The sequence below is a fragment of the Echinops telfairi genome, unplaced genomic scaffold, assembly GCF_000313985.2.
Source record: "Echinops telfairi isolate 266 unplaced genomic scaffold, ASM31398v2 ScPeMD7_4;HRSCAF=17, whole genome shotgun sequence".
Taxonomy (NCBI): domain Eukaryota; kingdom Metazoa; phylum Chordata; class Mammalia; order Afrosoricida; family Tenrecidae; genus Echinops; species Echinops telfairi.
This window is the reverse complement of record NW_022103900.1, coordinates 47,487,810-47,503,817: the sequence shown is the minus strand read 5'-3', so window position 1 is coordinate 47,503,817 and position 16,008 is coordinate 47,487,810. Positions and strand designations below refer to the sequence as shown.

General features: G+C 38.2%; 2 pseudogenes; one reads left to right on the top strand and one right to left on the bottom strand.

The window, feature by feature from the left end:
• Window positions 1-5,322: 5,322 nt before the first annotated feature.
• LOC115873043 lies at window positions 5,323-5,501 on the top strand (annotated as a pseudogene).
• A 6,032-nt stretch (window positions 5,502-11,533) lies between these two features.
• Window positions 11,534-12,496, bottom strand: LOC101656168 (annotated as a pseudogene).
• Between the last annotated feature and the right edge of the window lie 3,512 nt (window positions 12,497-16,008).

The following is a 16,008-nucleotide window of genomic DNA, read 5'->3' as shown; positions in this document are numbered from 1 at the left end:
TTACGGTATTTGTGAAGAATATTAAGTATACAATGGACTTCCAGAAGAAGGAACAAACAAATATGTGTTGGAAAAAGAACACCAGAATGCTTCTTAGAAGTGAGAATAGTGAGATTTCAACTCATATACTCTGGAAATCTTATTAAGAGAGACTAGTGTTTGGGGAAAGACATCATGCTATGTAAAGTAGGAAGTCAAAAAAGAGATGACCATCAGCAAGGTGGACTGGCATCGTAGCTGCAATCATGGGCTCAAACGTAGGAGAATTATGAGGATGGGTGCAGGACTGGGCAGTGTTCTGTAGGAAGGGCTGCAATGAATCAGAACTGATTGGACATCACTTCTAACAATAACTGTGTGTAAGGAGCCTGATTGGGACAGTGGTTAAGTGTTCAACTGAAAGTTCAGCAGTTCAAAATGAACCACTAGCTACATGGGAGAGAGATGTCATGGGAGAAAGATGTGATAGTCTGCTCCAATACAGATTTGCACCTTGGAGACCCTATGGAGCACTTATACTATGTCCTGGAGGAAAACTGTGAGTTGGAACCAAATGAACAACAACAGTGCCCCCCCTCCCCTTGTTTTATTTTGTTTTAATAGAGCCATGTGCAAGGTAATACAAAGCATCTATTCTTCACTGGCATTTGAAACGGGCTCTACAGAACTGAGAGAGGGTTTGAGGAGAGCAATGCCACCAATATAATATCTTCCTGGTGAATATAGCAACCTGGTATTGGAATAATTTTTAGTGGGCAAAAAATAGTTATTTAGCAAAGCAGTTGATACAAAGACGTCTCTGGAAGTATTGAAAACAAGCATTGGGATAGACTTGGAATAAATGGAGGGAAAGTTTATCTTTGGCAGAAGTGTGTTAGGAAGGGTTCTCTAGAGAAACAAAACCAGCACACTTATGACTATATATATTAAAAGAGTGGTTTATATAGCGAGAAAGAATGTTACAGCTAATTAGTCCACACAGCAACACAGAGGGCTCAGTTCAACTCACTTTCATGGAACAGCTAATATACTGAAGGTCCTTCAACTCACTTAGACTGCTGATCCAAGGTCAAGGAATCAGACAATGGAGTTTGCCCTCAGGCAAGACAAGCAGGGTGGGGCAGCAACAGCAGGGAGATGAGAAGTTGAGGCCTAGCAGAGGCCAGTAGAGCAGGAGCTTAGCCAAGCTGTCCCAGTGGATCCTCAAGACGCACAGTGGAACCTCAAGTGCTGGGGATGCACGCACAGCAAGGCAACATGATCTGTGGGTTGGCAGCATGTGGTTGAGGAAGGCAAAGGACTAGCTCTGACTGCAGAGCGCTGGTCTGATCAGCAGAGAGAAAGAGAGAAGTGGGTGGACCTTGGAAAGCCATTTATCCCATGACCCTCCATTCAAGCCTGAGTAAGCCCTGCCCACGTGTTCCTCTGGAAGCCTAGTTGGCAGGATAAACCTATCAATCCCAAGAAACAATGGAATGGAATCCTGTTGTGCCTCACCCGCTCATTCTTTTCCTCTTCAATTGTTGCAGTGTTCTGAGTTAGGATCAAGATTTTCTCAACAATCTTAACCAATAAAAGTGAGCAACTTGCTCCAAAAATGGAGCTAGGGTATGACAATATGGCGTGAACTCTGGGTGCCATTGTGGGTGCCCCTGAGCTGTTTCTATTCCGTCACAATGTCTATCATCAGTTGTGAGGGGAAATTCAGCAACTTAAAAAGTTGAGTTTTGTATTGAAGAGCCTCCCTGGGCCCTGACAGGTTGTACTCGCTCTCCTGAGTATAGAAAGATAAGAAAATGAAATAAATGAGTTTGAGACTAATTTTTATCAGCGAAAGCAAAGAACAGGCAGTTGTAATTTTCATATAATGTGCTGTGCTAAGTCAAATATTATTGAGCTTGGCTTGTATTACTGAGCTGATATTAAGGTGAAGTGTCTATAAAGGATGGAGGTCAGATATTCCGACAAGGGCACAATTTTGGTGCTTACTTAGTTGCTATTTTCTGTAGCTACACCTTTGTCTAACAGCTGTTTATTTTAATCATTTCCAGCCAATTTTCATAAAAGACATTTTCTACTGTCCCCACACACAATGCAGTATTTTCTGTGCGAGCAACTTTGGAGGGTAAGGGTGGGAGGGGTAGGCCTAGCTTTGTCTCATGAAGTTAAGAAAAACAATATCTATCTATCTATCTATCTATCTATCTATCTATCTATCTATCTATCTATCATCATCTATCTATCTCTCATCTATCTATATATGTATCATCTGTCTATCACCTATCATCTACCTTTAAGACTATTGAGTATGTACTTGTATGTTGCTGCAATTATAAGTTATTATTTTAGTTAGATAAAACCCTGTGTGAATATATGTCTATTTCTTTGGCAGATGTTAGCTATTTTCTTCCTTGCTATGAAGTGGATTTCTGAGATCACAGACGATCCCACATTGAAATGCCTGCTGAGGCCTTGGTAATGCCAAGATCAAAACTTCCACATGCACATTGAATCCAGAAATTCTCATCAGGTGACACAAGACTGCTGATTTCATTAATCTTTGGAAGCACCATTCTAGGACATATATTACATTTTATTTTTCCACCATATTTTGTAAGAAAGTAATTAACAGTCATGTCTAAATGATGGACAAACCAATCAATTTAAATTACAGTTACGTATATAGCTATATATTTGTTTTTTGTTTTTTGACCTGAACATTTGTACATTTGTTTTTTGACCTGAACATTTGCTTGGTGGGTTAGATTTTCACTAGCCTCTTGACAGAGAGTCTAACTACACTTATGAAGTACAAGGCTTTTCATCTTTTGGGTAGAAACGCTTGACTAATGCACTGCAATATAAAACTAAAATATTAGAGCCTACCTCAGTTGAAATGCCTAACTTAATATGCAAGCGAGATAAATAAAGCCTGCTTTAAAAAAAATAAGAAATGTACTGTGATAAGAGCGGTATGAGCCCTCAATAAAATGCTTAAAACGGGGGAGGGGCTGAAACATTTTGTGATAATACCAAAGGAAAAAACGTTGTCTTTATGATCATCTATTTGTATTTATAATAATCTATCTCTTTTTAATCATCTATTGTTTTTCCTCTTTTAAAATGTTAATTTAATAGGATTTTTAACACCATATATACATACCTATAACTTAAAAGAAAAAAGATTTTCAAAATTACCACTCTTTTAAATTGAGGAGTCCTATTAATTCAATTTCTAAATCTTCATATCTGTGCTTCCTTTGAATTAGACAAATATATGGTGCTTGACCTAGGGGAAGATCGGTGACCATGCTAACGACTGTTCTGAGTAAGTTTGACTCATAGTGACCCAATGTACAGAAAGCTTTTGTGCCATCCTCACAATCCTTGCTTAATTTCAGCCTAGTTTGGGAGGCACAGTCGGTTTGTTTGTTCTTCTGGCAATGCTTGGAGGGGACTTTCATGTTCTTCACCAGCACTATAACTTACATGCATCCATTCTTCATTTCCCTATTTAATGTATTAACTTTCACATGCATATGAGGCAATTGAAAGCATCTTGCTCTCCAGTACTTTAAAGAGACTTTGTGCAACATATTTACTAAGTGCAATGCTTTGTTTGATCCCTTGACTGCTGCTTCCATTGATGTTTACTGTGGACCCAAGCAAAGTGAAATCCTTGACAACTGCAGTCTTTTCTCCATTTGTGAGGATGTTTCCTATTGGTCCAATTGTGATGATTTTTATTTTCTTTTTATGTTTGAAATGAACTTTTTGTCAATAAAGACTCCAAGTCCACTTCATATTTACTGTTCCTCCTTTCCTAACCAGTCAGACCAATATTTAGATCTGAAGGGTAAGGATGCTGGAGTTTTTGGCTTTTATTTCATGAAGCAAGAAAGAGTAATAGAGTTAACAGATAAAACAAAAATTGATCAAAGTTGTGCAGCTATTCTTTGCTCAATTCTTACAACTTCTCTGTATTTTGAAATTACAAAGCGCAAAGAACTAAAAGTACAGAGAACTATTCTTAAATTACAAAATTTGAAAATAATCTTAGAAAATTCAAAAAGCCTTTACAATGCATAAAAATAGTACATATACTGTTTACATGAATGCATAGTAAAATAAAATAATTTTCTGGAAAAAGCAGAGTACCCAAGTCTGATACTTGCTAACAGTATCAATCACGCTCTCTTTTCATTTCCTTTTGTTTCCTTCTGCTAATGTAATCAACAGTGACCATTCTTCACATAAAGATGTTCTAGGAGAAAAGCTATCTTTTAATTGGCTCTCTTGGGTGTCTCCACTAACTTACATAAGCACAGACTGACCATTCCTCTCAATTCCAGCATCTGTAGTTTGTGCATCAGATGTGGATTTCATGCTGCATATAAACTGATTATAAATGGATTAATGTGAATGCTTTTAGGTTGTGTGTGTGTGTGTGTGTGTGTGTGTGTGCGCGAGAAAGCGAGCGAGCTCCTTTTGAGAATGGTTTAGATCAGTTACTGTAGCAATAACCTTAGGATTCAGAAATATGGATTTGATGCCTGGCTCTCTGTCAACCATAGATGAACTTAATCAAATCATGTAAGCTTTCTGAAACTTTGTTTCCCCAGTTATTAACAAACAGTAGGCATCTCTAGATCAGCACTGAGTAAGAAAACTTTTTTGAGAAAGAAATATTTTATAACCTACTCATCCTCCGTGGTAGCAACTAGCCATAATTGTTGAGCCTATGAAATGTCAGCAATGCAACTGAGGAAAATAATTTAAAAGTTTTATTTAACTTTAATTAAATTTAAATACAAATAAGCACATAGGACTTACGACAACCATGTCTGCAACACAATATTAGATCGTTTTTACACATATGATTCCAACAGATGATTAGAATTTTTATCCATGATTCCATTCATTTTGAAAATTTGTTAAACTCATTTGGAGTTTAAAGTTAACTAAGTAAAGTGAGGAATAATCATTGAGTGTAAGGTGTTAGAATAATTTCAGAATTAGAACCTTGTGAATATAAAAATAATTATGAATTTGATTGGTTAGTATCTTGGAAATGATGGGGTAATTCTTACCATGTTTGTATGAGGGAACTTAACAGCAAGAATTATTTAATTTAAGCATAGATTTATTTTTTAAGTTTTGGCTAAATTATTTTAAAATGTTTTAATTGTTCTGCTTTAAAGAAATTCCACTTGTGTATCACAGGTTATATGGAAATAGGGTGAATTTACAATAAGCAGATCCACATGACAAGAGAAGACCTTATGAACATTAATATATTTGAATCAAAATAAAATGAGTGTTTTCACTTCTCAGCCTTACAGTTCCGATCCGATGTAGTATCTTTTCTTATCAGTTTACTATCTGATACATTCTTCTATCTGAGGGCAATTTGTTAAAAGGGGTTTTGGAGCAGGGAGGTGGGATACCCATTCCACACATCAGCCTGGTGCTGTGGTACCTCCAGGCATGGTGCAGCTCCTCAGCCCTAACCTCTCAGCATGGTGCACAGGCAGACTCCGCTGCCACCTACCTCACACCCTCCTCTTTGTTTTCTTCTTTTTCCTTTATGGCCGTTATTTTTTCCAAAGTGTCCAGCTTCTTCCCCATCTTGCCAATCTCTTTCAGGGTCTCTCCTTGCTTTCTACACAGTGATGCTCAGCTCATTTCTTCCAACCACGTCCGTTAAAAAACAAACAAAACAAGTGACATATAGAAGGGTAAGTTCAAATGTATTGCTATACAATCACAGGATATGAGTATTTAAAAAAATCAAAACATGAAGCTATTGTTTCTAGACTTAACCTCGATGTAGATCTATACACTTTTGAAGGCAGTTAGTGCTTCCATATCTGTTCCTCAAGGGGTTCTCTGCTCCTTGATGCACATCATGTGTAAACGGCATGGTTTAATATACTCAAATTGTGTTCCTTTTAAATGTTCTTTGAATTCTGGGGACATGTAGAAGTCTGAAGCGGGAAGATGGGGATGTAGGGTAGGTCAGTAAGGCTTTCCAGTGGAATTCTTCAAGGACAGCACTTGGCATCTTTGAAGAACAAGCAAGTGCATGTTGTGATGGTTAAAAAAAAAAAAAAATCCCTCAGCACAGCTTCTCTCACCAATGCAGTTTTCATTTTTCTTAAAACTTTTCCAGATAAGCTCGCTTCAAAAATGCCTGTGTCCTTTGAGAAAATCTATCATGTTTACCTCTTTGGATTTCAAAATTTGTCAATGTAACTTTCTGAATTGAATTGAATGGGCCCAACAGATCTCTTAGGAACGCACTGTTTTGATTGAAATTTTTTGTTTTTAAAGGCACCCTAATGAAAATAAAGCAAACATATTGCTAGGATAAGTTATCTTCAGCTATCTACTGCTTGTAGAGGGTTTAAGCCCATCTATTTTGAATTAGGTCACGTATGTATGGGCTGGACACCCTGGAGCTTTTTTTTTTTAACTGGGGTGTGTGTGTGTGTTTGTGTGTGTGTGTGTGTGTGTGTGTGTAATTCCTCACTCTCACTTAATAGACATTTCAGAATTCTGGTGGCATAATAGGTTAGGCCAGCAGGTCAAAACCACTAGCTGCTCTGTAAGAGAAAAGATGCGGCTTTATATTCCTATAACGACTTACAGTCTCTAAAACGTACAGGAACAGTTGTGCCTATGAGGTCACTGTGAGTTGGAATGAATTCAATAGCAGTGAGCACATGAATGAATCTAATATACATATTGTCTACTTAGGAAAGAAATAAACAAACAAGTCAACATGTTCAATTTAGTCACATTGTTTACATTGCACTTGCATAATTGTTTTTGTTATATTTTTTTCAACTTTTTCCACCACCATTAACATAACCCCTCCATTCGTTGAGCTTCTAAAATAGCCCTTTGAGAAGTTGCAGTCAGTTAATCTCACATAAATAAATATCTTTAAAAAATTGTTCCAATAAATTTTATTTTTTCAACACTTTTATTGGTATATAATTCACATATGAAACAAGTCAATAATTTAAGCACATCTAGAAGAGTTATAAAATTATCACCATAATCAGTTATAGAATATTTTCTTTATTCTTGCTCATTTATTAGCTCCACATTTCCCCCAAACCTCCCTGCTGTGCCCTAAAGAACCATTTATCCAGGTACTGTCTCAGTAGATTAAGATATCCTGAATTTCATAGACAGGAAAACATTACAAAACAAATAAAAACGAACAAGAATAACACAATAAAGCATAAAACCTTCAAGAGAAAAGAAAGCAGCAAATATTAAAAACTAGAACAAATTTAAATGGATCAAGCAAGAGATTAGATCATAGGGTTTTAAATTTTGACTGAATAGCCTATTCAAAAATCCACTTTACAGTGCATTCTGTATGTTAGCAAGGCTATTCACATCCCTGGTCCATAATATTGGGTTACTTTGAATGTTTATTGTTGTGTTTAATGTTGTTTGAGTCTAAGCAAACTTCCATAGGAAAGTTTTGGTTTGGGGCTTATGGATTGAAGATTGTCTCAGGGTAATAGTTTCAGGTGTGTGGCTAGCCTCAATGGCTGCCGAAAGCCGGGATTCCATTTAGAATTAAACTTTTTGCTTTCCCCGACCCTTTTTTGATCAGGACATTCTAACCAATGACAAATGAAATCCCCTGGTTGCTATACATATATGAACTTATACAGAGAAAAACTGTTACTTATTATCACTCTCATTGCCTAATTTCTTTGGCAAAAATAATTTTCATCATTTTACTTAAATTGGGACCCCCAATTGTTTCATTGTATGTTCTGAGATAACTTTTAAAGTTAAAGGTATCTATGCTGTAAATCTTAAAAACTCAAAAGAGTGAAAATTGGTGAACTTGTCCTCTGATAATCAGTGTCATCACAAGGTGCTCATCCCTGACTGCGTGTGGCCAAGAGTGAAGCACGAGAAATTCTGAACTAATCCTTGCTGATTACCCCTTGGTGTGTACCCCAAGGGATTCGTTTATTTATGCTGCACCACGCCGGTCCCCTTACCCAACTCTAGTTAATCCAAGTCAGTCTATCCACAAACACCACTGGGGCCACAGCTGACCTGCTCTGGCTTTAGTAGGGAGAAGAACCGAACTTCACACCAGCCCAAGGCTGATTGGCACATGGGAGAGGTCAGACATGCCTTCACTCCCCATCCAATTTTACCCTATACTTATACCAGTTCTAACTCCCATTGCACTCTGCTCTAGATGGACTGTATAATGTGCTGTAGAAGACACAGAACTCACAGACAATACTCAAAATTTGGGGGCTTTATGAGGGAAGATAACAGGAACCTACCAAGAGTCAAAAAATCAAAACCAAACTCACTGCCATTGAGTTGATACTAACTCATAGCGACCCTATAGGTCAGGTAGAAGTGCCCCTATGTTTTTCCAAGACTGACTGTTTCCTGGAATAGAAAGCCCCTAAGGAGGGGCTAGGGGTTTTGAAACGCTGACCTTGTGGATCACAGCCCAGTGCATAACCACTACATCACCAGGGCCCCCTACCAAAAATTACTCTGGTGAACTTTGGGCATGTTATCAGGAGAGACCAATTGCTGGGGAAAGACTTCCTGCTTGTTTAAGTTCAAGGTCAGTGAACAAAGAAGACCTTCAATGGCATGGATTGACACAATGGCTGCAACGATTGACTCAAATGGAATGCTTGTGAGGATGGTGCAGGACTTAAGAGAACCTAACAACCACAAATACATCCAAGCATTTGGTTGCAGTTAAAGAAAGAATGGGTAGAAGAGCCTCAAATAATTTCATTTTATAACACATGCATTTACTAGGGAATTAACATAGATTTACTATGTGAATCAGTGTTTTGAATTACATAGATCCTTAGGCCTTTCTTTCAAGGTTTCTCTGGGTGGATTCCAACCTCCAGCCTTCTGACTAGTTGTTGGGACGTTAGTGACTTGCACAACACAAGAACTCCATTGACGACCTGTTGTGCTCAGAGGGACCCTCCATACTGCAGAGTGAAAAACTGTCTTGTCTCTAGCCATTCTCAGAATAACTTCCATGTTTAACTCATTTTTGCAGCTACGGTGTCGATCTATTTCATTGAAGGTCTTCCTCTTTATGCCTGACCCTCTACTTTGTAAAGCATGCTGTCCTTTCAGTAACTGGTCCCTCACAATAGCATGTCTAAAGTACCTGAGATATAATCTAGCCATCCCGCCTTCTAAGGAACACCATAGCTACACACTTGCAGGGAGATTTGTTTCCTCTTCTGGCAGTCCATGGTAATTTCAACATTCCTCACCAACACCATAATTCAAATGCATCCAAAGGATAACATGATTATGTTGTATAATCATGTTAAAATTAAGTTGGTATATGAATTCTATTTTTAGAGGATGTTCAGAGACAATTCTTAGTAATCTTCTAAATTGTTTCTGATAAATCTAGACAGCTAGGATTAATTATGGAGCAGCCTGAGAAAAGGAAAATGTCATGATATGTGATTGGAAATGTTCGATGGTATGAGATTTGTAGAGGCAACAAGTTTGGATGAGAAACACATATTAAGTGTGTCCAGTTTGGTAGAGCTTCTAAGTCCCTTTGGTGTATCTTCTCAAATAATCATTTCTGGGACAACTCAAGCTATACATATTTGTTCATAAAGTCTTGTTAATTTTTTCTCTGTTCGCTTTTGTTCTTGATCATTTGCTGGCATGTATTATCTTAATACCTATGAAGTTCAAAGTCAGGCAATTTTTGGTGGTATTATCACATTTTGCAGAGTTGATATCTTTGAGAAAATTACATAGTTTTTCCAGAAGACTAAAGCCATGCTGTATTCATTACTGAACTTTGTGTCTGAGTATTGGGGGGTGGGATGTTATGAAATATGTTGTTCTATCTATTAGAAAAATGATTCTCATGTGGGAGCAACTGTTCACTACTTTCGCATCAGTGCCATGCAGAATTATTTGCAAAATCACCTGATAATGATGGATGAATTTTGTTTTTTCTGAATTCATCCTTTCATCAATTCTCACAGCCTCCTTCTCACCTACTACCACCCTTTAAAAAATTATCAGTCACTCAGTTCTTTTTCTAAAACATAGTGTACTTTCTTATCTAATTCTTGGCAACAACCATTTCTGAATAATGGGTTTTGCTCTCAAATTTTGTTGCAGATTAATGCTTTGGGTTTTTGAGGTATGACCATGTTCCCCCAATGTAACACCCCAATGCATTGCTTTGTAAAACATCTAAATTGACCTCATATGAGGTGTTTCAAAGAAAGTCGGGGAAAATAGATTAGCTAAAGTGGGAGGGTCATAAACACATATTTCAAATAATTACATTTTATGGAAGCAATTAATTACTAATTTGGGGATCCATTAAGCAGTCTATACAACCTGTCTTTCCATGGCAGCAGGGAAACATTCTAATTTTATTTTTCAGGGAAATTATGTCAAGCATAGACTAAATACTCTTTAAAATATTTACGTGACCTTTATTAATTTCATGAACCCCAAGTGGCTATATTTTTACCTCTGTAACTAGTAGCAGTTAGGAACATGACACAATGTTAGAAACAGAGAACACAGAAGTAAATAGAATACAGAGCCCTGTTGGTACAATGATGCAGCAATTGGCTGTTAATTAATAAGTCAGTAGTTTTTTATTCTACCAGCTGCTTTGCTGGGTATCCAGGTGGACATTGGCTTCCTTAAGTATTACAGCTTGAGATCTCTATGGGAAAGTTCTATCAGTCCTATGGGTCTGCCATAGTCTGAATAGACTCTTTGGAAATAAGTTTATTTTTCCTGGAGAAATAAAAAAAAACACCTAATGAGAAATGGCTTGTCAGTGCATTAAATGTATAAGAATATTTAAATGAGTCATGGAGTTCCTGGATGATGTGAATAGTGAACATATTCCTATGCTGACCAAAAGTTTCAAAACACTAGCCAAGGCTGAGGTGACTCACAGAGCCACTTGATAATCTCCTTGTATAAAACCAGTCACTGGAAAGCTCTGGTGCTCAGTTCTGCGGTGACACTCGTATGTCACTGTGAGTCAGCCCTGGCTTGACAGTCACTGGGGTAGAAGAAAGGTAGACCATATATGGTTCATATCAATTAGAGACTGCGAAAATAGAATCCTTTAGCTATTAAATATAGATACTTGAACTGAGACAACTTGACTGCTGGATGCAAAAGAACATCGTCATCAAGGGAATCAATTAAGTTTCAGCTTTGGTGAAATTACTTCAGCAAAAACACTTTAATCTACATGTTAAATACTGATTGTTGCTTAAAATAAATGTAGCAAATAGTAAAATTCTCAAAAATAGAGCAATATATATATATATATTTTTTTTTTTCATTCTATAAGCAATTTTATTTAACATTATTTTATAAACTAAAAAATGAATCCTGGGTTTGAAGAGGCTTAGGAATCAGCTTCCTTTTGCCTTGATGTCCACAGGTAAGAACACCCACTTTCTCCCGGGCCCCGCGTCTTTGGGACCTACTCAGCCTCGACTGCATCTTCCCCTTCACCACATTCAAACCACACAAAGTCCACGGCAGACAGCCCTGGGGCTGCACATATTGTCCCAACGTGATAGAGGGATCTAGGAAATAGGGCTGGAAGAGCATCTTGGTCTCTGTCTCTCCCCCAGGCTCATCGTCCAGGGAGCCAACAGAGAGTGGAGCCATGCCCACTACATGCTGCTCAAGGCGGCGACCCACGTCTTCGAGGTTCGCTTTTGGTTCAGATGTCTCACAGACGACCAGGGGCCCATACTTCCCCAGCACCAGGTTGTGGAGCGAGGAGATTTGCTTTGCTCCGCGGAGGTAAGAGCCAACATAGACCCCAGAGGGCACCTTCACCCACGCAGCGCATTTAAGAGTCATGTTCTCTCCCAGATTACTAATTGCTAGGGCCAACTGATCCTTGAGCGAGCCTCCTCTGTCAGGCCCAGCTCGAAGTTCAGAGAGTTCAGAAGAATTCAGGAAGCCTTTACTGTATGTGGGCAGTTGCTCCATAAGGCTCTGACAATGCAGCAAGGTTCCAACAGCTACTTGCTGGACCAACTGTTGACATTTTGAATTTCTGGAAACACATCTATCTCAGCGTTTACCTCCACTAGCAACACAACTAGCACAGCTGTGCTGCCTTGCTGCAGCAGCCAATCAAGCCCTCCTCGGTCTTCCTCCCATGGAGCGTGATAGCTTTGCTCCAGCGCTCCTTCTGGCCTCCTGGTGGAGCCAACGTCCTGCCTCTTTGAGATCTCCACCACACGTGTCCAGAGCTTTCTTGCCTGTTTTCTGCTGCAGCTTCAGAGCAGCTCCTTGCTGGGCTGGCGAGGCGGCCGGTGCGGGCCCGCTGTGAAAGGAGGGCCATGGCTGCGGCGGCTCTTGCAGACAGGCAGCCGGGGGCTTCCAGGACAGCAACCTGGCCAAGGCGCAGGGACCATAGGAGCAACATTGCGCAGGTGTCTCCGAGCAATATATGTTTAACATGTAATGCTAAAAATCCTATCTGTGAGAAATCAGTGTAAAAAGAATGCATCTGAAGAATGATGATCAGCTTTAAAGCTCCTATGTCAAAGGAATCATACGAGGCTATTGGAAAAATGTGTTTCATATTCCTAGGGAGGAAAAAGAGCATGTTTAGCCTAGTGTCTCCTCATAGTAATTGCAATATTTATTTAGTGAATGAATTCATATAAATGTTTACTTTTTCAACAGTTAAATATTATTAAACTCTCACTGCTTGGCCAGAGATGTTAAGCCCTGCAAAAGAAGACAAATATATTATGACATGAAAAAATACTTTCTTTGCTCTCAAAAGAAATTACACATGGTTGGTGGAGGGCAGAAGCAATTGTCCATTAAAAAATAGAATAATCACAGGAGTGAACATGCTAAACAGGACATTACTGACATGAAATTAGTGTAGTCTCTTTGGGGAAAAGTAGAGGATACTTTTGTGTTATGTAGGAGCCGTGGTGGTGCAGTGGTTGCACAATGAGCTTTGAACCTAATGATCAGCAGTTCAAAACCACCAGTCACTCCATGGGATAAAGATAGGGCTTTCTACTGTCAATAAGAGTTACAATCTTGGATTTGACTTGATGGCAATAATTTTGCAATTGGGGGGGGTGTTATGGAATACATTTGAGATCAGAACTAGTATCTAATTTTTGACAAAACTCAAGTGAAAATCTTCCCAAATCATTGAAGCTTTGCTATCAATTTATAGGATTTCTGGCCCATATGAAGCAATCATTTTAGATGAATTGAATATTTTTTAAGGAAGTCCTCAAAGATGAGCCAAGAGAGGAAGGAAGGCTGTAAACTTTAATGAATAAGGACACTGTGACTAAAGTCCAAAGCTAGTGGAAGGAGACAGTAGAGTTGTCATTGAAGTGATAGCTACTGAATTTGGACAGTCGCATGGTTTGACATTTTCAATTTTAAGTGAACATCATTTTCTAAAAAACCTTTTGCTGGATGGTTGACAAAATGCTACACTAAGATCAGATAGCTCAAAGACCTGGTATATCCATCAGTCTTTAAACAAGATAAAAGGTAATGAAGAAAAAAATTTTTTTTAACATTTTATTAGGGGCTCATACAACTGTTATCCCAATCCATACACACATCAATTGTGTAAAGCGCATTTGTACATCGTTTCTCAAAACATTTTCTCTCCATTTAAACCCCCCTGACAGTAATGAAGAAAATTTTAATGAGTGGTTTGTACTCAGTGTCTAATAATAGATTTATCAATATTATCCAAGAGAGCAAGGTCTGATCAAAACTAGTGTCTTTTTTTTAACATTTTGATATTTTTATTTTATTTTTTTTTTTTTAATCATTTTATTTTTTTAAAAAAATCATTTTATTAGGGGCTCATACAACTCATCACAATCTGTACATAAGTCATCTGTGTCCAGCATTTTAGTACATATGTTGACTTCATCATTCTTATGACACCCACTTTCCACTTGAGCCCCTGGTGACAGCTGATAATTTATAATTTATTAAAATTCATTTTATTGGGAGCTCTTACAGATATTATAGCAATCCATGATTCAATTAGATCAAGCATAATTGTATAATTTCTGCCTCCACTAGTTTCAAATATTTTTTCTTGAACTCTCTGATATTAGCTCCCTTCTGTGCCCTCACTCCCCAACCCCAGCCCCCAGGAACCCTTATTATTATTGTTATTTTTTTTTTGCAGTATTTTACAACATCCAATGTATCCATTCACCCACAATTCTGTTATTCATTTCCATCTAGTGGGGTTATACAGTTGTCATTGCTTTCAGTTCTCCCCTCTCCCCCTCCCCTGATCCCCTCTCTTCCCATACCCTAGGGAATCATTACTCCTATAACTCTGTCTGAAGGCTTTATCTATATGGATTTATAGAATGTACAGGGTCAGTTCAATTCAAGGCAGAGAGGAAAGAGGTCAGCTTATAAGGTTATAATAACAACTTGGTTTCGTTTTTAATTCCAAAGTGGTCATCTTGACACTTTTCATAAAAGGACATAGGATGGTCATAGGAAGGTGGGTTATAAAATCTCTAATGGTGAAATAAGCCCAGAAAAGTTTTGCCAAGATATTTTTTCCATCATAAGAATACACTAACTCATTATATGAGGGTAACAAGGAGTTTCCTATGAGAATTCCATAGGGAAGACTTACTGCATCCACCCTATAACCCTGACCTTGTCTCTTCAGGCTTCTTTATGTACTCCCAACTCAAAGGACATTTCAAAGGAACACAATTTCAGAACCTTGAGGATGTCAATGTTACCCTTTATTCATGGTATACATTGCAGAGGACAGAATTATTCAGGGAAGAATTTTAGAAATGGAAACCCTGTCTTCAGAAGTATAGCGCTCTAAAGAGAGAATATGTTGAAGGTTGAATAGAGATTGCTATTATTTTATAGCAGTATTTTTTTAACTTATCCTTGAACAGAATGTCCAGATCATGTTTTCTCCTCCTGTTTCAGGCATTGAGACCATGTCATATTGCACTTACACACGTTCATTGTTCTGGGACCATCATTGCATCCACCTACAGGACTTTGAAGCCCTGGTGGCTTAGGTTATGAGTTGGGCGGCTAACCATAAGATCAGCAGTTCAAACTACCAGCCTCTCTCCAGGAAAAAAGATGGGGCTTTCCACTTCCATAAAGAGTTACAGTCTCAGAAACCCATCAGGACAATTCTGCTATGTCATCAAGGGTCACTATGAATCAGTATTTACTCCATAACTCTGAAGGTATTCTTCTCCCCCCCCACCCCCCGCTGGAACAATAATCAAAACAATCCAAAAATGTTAATGTACCAAACTACAATTTTTAAAAATTATAGTTCTTATTGCTACTAAGAATCTCAGGAGCCAGACAATCTTGCACATTGCTGAAAGGAAAATAGATAACATTTGCTGAAGGCCAACTTGAATAGAAACATGTTTAAATGTTTAGACTCTTTGACTTAGAAATAAGATTCCTTGGAATTTATCCTAAGAAAATTCTAGGAGATATTAGTAATAAGGGTTGGTTACCGAGAGGAACTGGAACTGGAATATTGAAAGTGACCTGAATATCCAACAAGACAAAAAGAAAAAGAAACAAAATTCACTACCATCAAGTTGACTCATACTGACCCTGTAGGACAGGGTAGAAATGCCCTGTGGGTTTCTGAGACTGTAACTCTTTTTTTTTTAGTCATTTCATTGGGGGCTTGTACAATTCTTATCACAATCCATACATACATCCATTGTGTCAAGTACATATGTACATTTGTTGTTCTCATCATTCTCAAAACATTTGCCTTCTACTTTAGCCCTTAATATTGGTTGCTCATTTCCTCCTCCTTCCTCCCTCCCCCCTCCCTCATGAACCCTTCATAATTCATAAATTATTATTGTTTTGTCATATGTTACACTGTCCAACGTCTCCCCCTGCCCTCTT